Genomic DNA, 7,800 nt, shown 5'->3' with positions numbered 1-7,800 from the left:
GAAGCACAAGCCCTATCACGCGTACGCGTCCCTGATGCGTACGCATCGTTTTTCCAATTCAGGCTATTCACGCGTGCGCGTCCCTGATGCGCACGCGTCACCCCAAATTTTGGCAATATGCGTAATGAAACAGAGAGTTGTGTGTGTGCGCGGCTGCCTCCGCGCCAAATGCACAACCCATGTCACGCATACGCGTCCCTGACGCGCACGCGTCGCATGCGACGCACAGTTTTACTAGATCTGCGCCCAGAATTCTTATCTTTTCTTCCCCAATCCTAATTCTTTCTTCTCCCTTCTTAATTCTTTCTTCTTCCTTCTTTCTTCTTTATTCCTTCTTCCTTTTTACTTTCTTCTTTCCCTCCTCATCTTCTTCATCAAGGTTCTTTTCTTCTTCCCCTTTTACTTTTCCATTATTACTTTAATTTATGTTTTCTTCTTCCTTTTCTTTTTAATTTCATTATCTATGGTTTCTTTGTCTTTCTTTTTCTTTTTGCATTATTTCACTTGGTGTTAGAAATCTAATTGGGTAATGGTTTTCTTCCATAATTGCTTGTGGATTATTAAAGGAATTAATTGACAATTAATATTAAATTTTTGGGTTGCTTGCATGTTCAAATTTAATACTTCCAATAACATATTTACCATGCATACTAAGTGTTTGTGAAAAAGCCCGTATGGCATTGTGCATCTTTAATTATTCTATCCTTCTACTCTAATGCCTGTTTTTCACAAAACTCTTTAAATATTTTATTAATTTAATATAATTATCAATACAAACGTGATGGTTAGCTTGTTACGAGTGATAATACATTTTAGTTATTGATGCTTGATCTATGCTACTCATGTCTTTGCTGGCATGCCAATAAACATCTTGCATCTACTTGCCATAATATGCACTTGCTATATTTTCATGGATGAACTGATCACATATAGTTGCAACCATGTGTTAACGACATCCTTCTTTACTTTGGCATTAATTATCACTTGTACTGCCCTCTTCCTTGCTTTAACCCTTGGCTTTACATGTTACTTTCCTTTTCCCTTTTCAGAATGGCCACCAAGAAAGGTAAAGAGAAAGCTACTTCCAAACCATCGGTAAGGAGAGGAACAAAAAAAGCACTAGCTACGGAACCATCCTCAACAGCAGTCAAACCATCCACAAAGAGGGTCAAGAGGATCATTAAGGTCAATGACATAGAAAAAGCCTTTCCAGCAAGGGACACTGCGCGGTTCACTAATCGCTACTGTGAACAGATGTTCCCCATCTTGGCTGAGTTAAACTATAACAACGAGCACCTCCTCATCCTCCCAACCCACATTGTTGATTTTGTTGAGCCCCGGATTCAGCGCAGACAATGGGGATTCTTACAGCGACAGCCACGGCAGGTTAATCTCTCATGGGTAGTTGAATTCTACTCCAATTTTCACATGCCAACCATGCAGTCTGTCTATGTCCGTGAGAAGCAAGTCCCTATATCCGAAGGGGCCATTCAGCGAGCTTTAGATCTTCCCCCTGCTCCAGAAGGATTGGACTCATACCAAGAAGCCTCTTTCAAGTGCCAGACATACCAATTTGACTGGAATGCCATCTTCAGAGTTATAGCACAACCTGGCATCAGATGGATCTATGGATACCATCGATCCCGACCTAAGGGCATATTGGCTTCAGCACTCACCTTGGAGGCTCGAGTATGGGCACAGATTATGTCCCATTACGTCTTTCCGAACACTCATGAGTCCTCCTTCACTGCAGATATGGCTGTTCTCCCCTGTGTATCCTTACAGACCAGCCTCTCAATCTACCAAGACACCTCCGGCATGCTATGGGACACGTACAGATTGCGGACAACCTACCCTTTCTCGCCTTGGTTTCAGATCTAGTCTCAGCAGCCGGAGTCACCTACAAAGCTGGGGACACCAAGGCCATACTTCCACGGGATGATCAGTACGTCCCTAACGGGAAGTACATTAGACCTCCAACAGCCACTACTAGCCGGCCTGCAGAATCGGCTGGAGATATTCATTCTCCTTCCACATTACAATCACCTTCAATAAATCAATTGCTCCTTCAAATACTTGAGAGGTTGGACCGGCTTGACCAGCAGGCAAAGCGAAGATAGCGCCGTAACAAGCATCGATTTACGTACCTCAAGGAGCTGATTATTGGCAACCACCCACCTGAAGAAGACCTAGACACCCTGGACTCCACTTCATCCACCAGCACAGGGAGCCATGACAATCCCAATTGTAGAGACATTGCTACCAGCCCCCTTTGTTCCTGACTGATGGCACCGAGGACGGTGCCAAGCTTTAAGTGTGGGGAGGTCGGTCAGTACCTGACTTCCGGAGGTAATTTCTTTCTCTTAACACCAATAGGTTATTTTTCTTTTGTTAGGATAGGATAAATTGCATAGTACTAGGTGTTTGCATGCATGCTCTATTTGGTTGAAAAATAATAAGTTTCTTTTCAAAGACTCTATTTTGAAAATTTTCACTAATTTAAATCAAAATTTTTGTGTTAAATTTGTTTGAAGACTGTAAATTGGAACATGGTTTTTAAGTTAAGAACACACAACCTGTGAGAATTGAGCTTAATTACATGGTTACATTATTTAACCATAATATTTTATTCCTGTGTGTTTTCTTCTCTATGATTGTAATTTTTATTTTGTTCCATCCTATATGTCCAATGTTTAATGTGTTTATATGAATGCATATGATTGAGGCCATTATTTGATTATTAGCTCACTTATCCCAAATAGCCTACTCTTTCAATTACCTTTGTTAGCCACTTTAAGCCTTTTAATCCCCAATTGTTCTATATTTTACCACATCACTAGCCTTAAGCAGAAAAACAAATTAATTACCCCAATTGAATCTTTGGTTAGCTTAAGATAGAGATTGTGTATCAACTAAGTGTGGGAAAACTGTGGGAACATGGGATAATAGGGAAGTGTTGAATTGATAAAATATTAGGAATTTGGGCACCTACTCCTGTAAGACTAGAAAAATTAAAAATCCATGTGCATTGATAATGTTATGTTTACTTTTACTTTTTATTAAAAAAATAAAAAATAAAAATAAAAAATAAATAAATTCAATAAATAAATAAATAAATAAGGGGACAAAATTACCCCAAATGTTAAGTTTAATAAAAGATCAATGCATATGTGATAAAAATTAAAAGAAAAGTTGATGCATGAGTATGTGAAATATGCAAAAGTGGGAATTTTGGGTAGCTAGACATGATTTTAAAAGTATAAAGAGTGTATGTATAGGTAAGAGCTTAGGTTAATCAAGGATTCAATTTATAGCTCACTTAGCCATATATATATACCCTCACCTTTACCTTAGCCCCATTACAACCTTGAAAAGACCTCATGATGTTTGCATTGGTACATTAAATACTTGTTGATTGGTTAGGTAAAGAACAAAGTTTAGAAAGCATGACTAGAGAAGAGTATAGTGATTACCCTATACACTTGAGTGATTAGAGTGCACATATACTATCAGTGAGGGTTCAATGCTTGATTCTATGTTCCCTGCTCTCATGAGCTGTCTTCTTACAAGTTTACTTGTCTTTACTGTATGATTTTAATTAGTGATATCTTATTTATGTTTGTCTTGAGGAACTTATTTACTTTTAGCCAAGTAGGCAGAATCATCTTAGCATATAGTTGCATACATAGGCTGCATTTCATGAGTCTTACTTTCCCTTATTTAGTCTTTTGATCTCCTTGAGCTAAGCATGAGGACATGCTAATGTTTAAGTGTGGGGAGGTTGATAAACCACTATTTCATGGTTTATCTTGTGCTCAATTGAGTGGTTTCATCAAGTCCTTGCACACTTATTCATATGATTTGCATGATTTTTACAATTCCTTCCTAGTTTTGTTCTATGGTTGAAAACTTGCTTCCCAAAGCCTTAATTTGTGTATTTTAAATTATCCTTTATACCATTCGATGCCGTGATCCATGTGTTAAGTGTTTCAGGCTTTATAGGGCAGGAATGGCTTAGAGAATGGAGAGGAAGCTTGCAAAAATGGAAGGAACACAAGAAATTAAGGAGATAACCAGCGAGCATTGACGCGCACGCATGGCTCACGCGAGCGCGCGATATGGAGAAATTTGCAGCGACGCGTGCGTACGCGTGGATTGGAGTTCTGTAAGACGACGCGTGCGCGTGCCTGACGCGTACGCGTGACAAGCAAAAATGACCAGTGACGCGTACGCGTGGGTGACATGCGCAATCTACAGAAATAACAGAAAATGTTAGGGGCGATTTTGGGCCGAGTTTTGACCCAGTTTTTGGCCCAGAAATACAGACTAGAGCCAGGGAACATGCAGAGACTCAACACACATTCTCAATAGTATAGTTTTAGTTTTTTAGATCTGAATCTAGAGAGAAATTTCTCTTCCTCTAGGTTTTCTTTCACATTCACATATTCTTAGTTTTATGCTTTTGCTTTGGATACTGAAGAGTCATCACCTCCGTTGAAGATATTATTCTAGTTTGTTTCCTTATTCCTTTACTATTCTATATTCTTAATTCTTGTTCAGAGTTACAATTGGATTATTTTTAGAATTTATTTATGCAAAGGATTACTTTTACCTTTAATTGATTTGTAGTTATTGTCTATCATGTCTTCCTTTTATTCACTTTTTAATTCTATGTAAGTAATTTTCATGTCAATGGAGTAGACTCCCAACTTGACATGGGGGTTGATTAAAAGGAGACACTTGAGTTGGAATGCTCAAGTGATTAGTTAAATTGGAAGTCGTTGGCTAATTCTCTATTTACTAACGCTAGACCTTCCCAAGGGAGAGGACTAGGATTTGCGAATAAGAGTTAGCTCAATCACTTGACTTTCCTTTATTTAGTAAGGGTTAACTAAGTGAAAATAACAACCTCTTTATACTACACTTGAGAGAATTCCAATAAGGATAGAACTTCCAATTAATCATTCTCCCAGTCAAGGCTTTTTATTTTAATCATATAAATCTCTTTTAATTTATAATTATTTATTTTTTGTCATTCAACTCTCAAATTTCTCGGAAAACCCCTGATTAATAAGATAGCACCATTTTGTCAACTCGTTGGGAGACGACCTGGGACTCATACTCCCAATATTTTTATTCTAATTTTGTGACAACCTTTCTAAATTGATGAGCGGATTTTAGCTGGTTAAGAACTATACTCGCAACGCTGTTCTTATATTATAATTTCTTAATTGGCCGACTTACGCCCTCCATCAGATGTCCAGGGCTTGATTTATCAATAAATCCTCCCCTTGAGCACTGGGAAAGAATGGTAGTTTTTTGTTTGCCCTTTCTAAGGTTTCGACAGGCCCGAGGAAGCAGTGAACGTCTCCGCCCACTGTGAAAGGGATTAAAATTCTATTATCATCAACTTGAAGTTAGGGGTCGCCAATAATTTCATCGTTGACTTGATTTAGTATGTGAAGCACTGGTGGAGCTGGTGGTGCTACCTGGGGACCTTTACCCTTGTCCTGGGCAGCGGCGTGAGAAGAGGAAGCGGCCATTGCAGAACAGAGAAAAGGAAGTTTTGAAGGTTAAGGGTTACACAAGAAAGATTGGTGCAAAAGAAATTCAGAGAGCAAAGGTTCGAAAAATTGAGCAGGAGCAAAAATGTTGAATTTGAAGGAAGTGTTGTTGTGCCCGTTATTGCAGAAGGAATGCAAAAAGAGGTAACTTCCCGAAGAAGGCGAAGAGGTGGAGAGAGAAAGCGTATATTTCGGAAAACGTGTCGAGTGGATCAGTATTAATGGGGAAGTTAAATGGTAATTATTACTGATTTAAGAGATTGAAATTTGAATTTGGATTAAGTGTTTCATCTTTGAATAATGCCATCGAAGGCAAACACATTAATCCAAGGGGGCAATTTGTTGATCGAAAATATTTTCGATTGAAGTAAGTTGGTTTGAAGTAGTAAAGAGGTCCAAGATATAGGTGGTTTTTCGAAAAGATGCACATGCAAACATTGGCTGAATGTATTTGACACAAATTTGATTTCGAGACGCTCTATTGAATCAAACAGGCCTAATCGATCAAGTGCTCGAAAGAGGTAGTCGAATGGGTTAGCTCGAAAAGCAGATCGAGCGGTTACGTAAGTAGAGAAGTTGAATCCATTTACCACGTGAGGAATTTATGAGTAAGCATTGATCAACCAAAGGGCGGGAACAGTTACCAAAGAGTGTGCATTCAAGATTGCACTTTGTAATTAATTATCAGTTATGGAGGTAGATTATAAATACTAGAAAATTTTATGGAATAAAGGTTGGAACTTCGTTTCAGAAATTACTCACGCACTCTCACATCCCAGCGAATTTCTGAGTTTGTCTCGAGTCAATTATCTGTAGGATTCTTTCCATTTGTCTTTATCTTTCATTTAAAATTCCAGTAAACTTTATCTTTCAAGCAAGTTTATCTTTCAAGTCAATTTGTCTTTCAAGTACTCTTTAATTTCCATGTCCAATTTACATTTCAGTAAATTTATTTTTCAAGACAAAGCCCTTTGATTCAGTCGAAGGCACCTTTATTGCTTTATTTAAATTTAAATGCAACCTTTCCAATTCCAGTTAATTTTTTTTTTTTTGAAAACTTTAATTTTCATTTCATTTATCCTTTTATAAATTTCGATTTATGTTCCTTTTCGATTCTCGTCTAATCGAAGACACTTTGATGCACTTATAGAAAACTGGTACCTACAAAAAAGAAGTAGGTTTCGCTCCCAGACCATTAGAATCGAACCACCATCGATTTGCTAAAAATCGACAAAACAGATCTATACTCAAAAGCTCCTAAAATATTTTTTTATTTAACATAACTGTACGACAAATGAAAACACAAAATAATAATAATAATAATAATAATAATAATAATAATAATAATAATAATAATAATAATAATAATAATAATAATAATAATAATAATAAGAAGTTTAGATGGATACATAACATCCTTTAATTTATTCTTCTAAATTATGATTATTATAAGATAGTTGTCAAAATAATTTTTTAATACTTATAGTATAGGTAATTTTTTATCATTTGTTAACTCTTCTCAATATTTACTTTTGAACTTTTTGAAGTACTCTAATTTAGATTTCTACCTTTTCCTTGCCTTTATCTTCTTCATCCATAATTATAGTATTACTCTAAAATAAACAAAAATTGAAATATATCAATATTGACAAAGATGATATTAAACAAAAATATAATATTTTGCAATTAAAAGTACATAACTAGAGTACAAAATTAGAGTATAAGAATAGAACTACTCATGAAAATTAAGTGATTACATGCTTGACAATAAAGAAAAAGTTAAATATAGGAGTATAATAAAAAAGATAATAATTTTGATGACCATGACCTCTGAGAGAAATCTATACGAATAAGTTTTTATTAATTTTTTATTAACGCAACTATTTTTAAGACTTTTTTGTTTATTGTCCTTAATAATAAAAAATATACTATTTCATTGATAAAGAAATGTACAAATGTATTATCTCATACATAACATCGACATCAAGAGAAAAATTATTTAAATTAATCTATTGGAAAAATGAAAAAACAAAAAATCAATAATTTCTTATAATGTTGGGACAATACAATATAACCACCCATGCATTTTTTACAATAACATTTATAGGTTGTCTCCTAATTTTTTTTCCAATAATAAATGGCTTATATTAATCTCTGTTTGTTCGGATGAATGCAGTAGAAATTTTTGGAGTCCTGATTCTTCTAGAAAGGAAGATAAAAAACTCATGCATTGAGC

Source organism: Arachis ipaensis, chromosome B1, assembly GCF_059453495.1.
Source record: "Arachis ipaensis isolate K30076 ecotype BB chromosome B1, ASM5945349v1, whole genome shotgun sequence".
Classification (NCBI taxonomy): domain Eukaryota; kingdom Viridiplantae; phylum Streptophyta; class Magnoliopsida; order Fabales; family Fabaceae; genus Arachis; species Arachis ipaensis.
The sequence above is the reverse complement of the archived record's forward strand: the minus strand, read 5'-3'. Positions refer to the sequence as shown.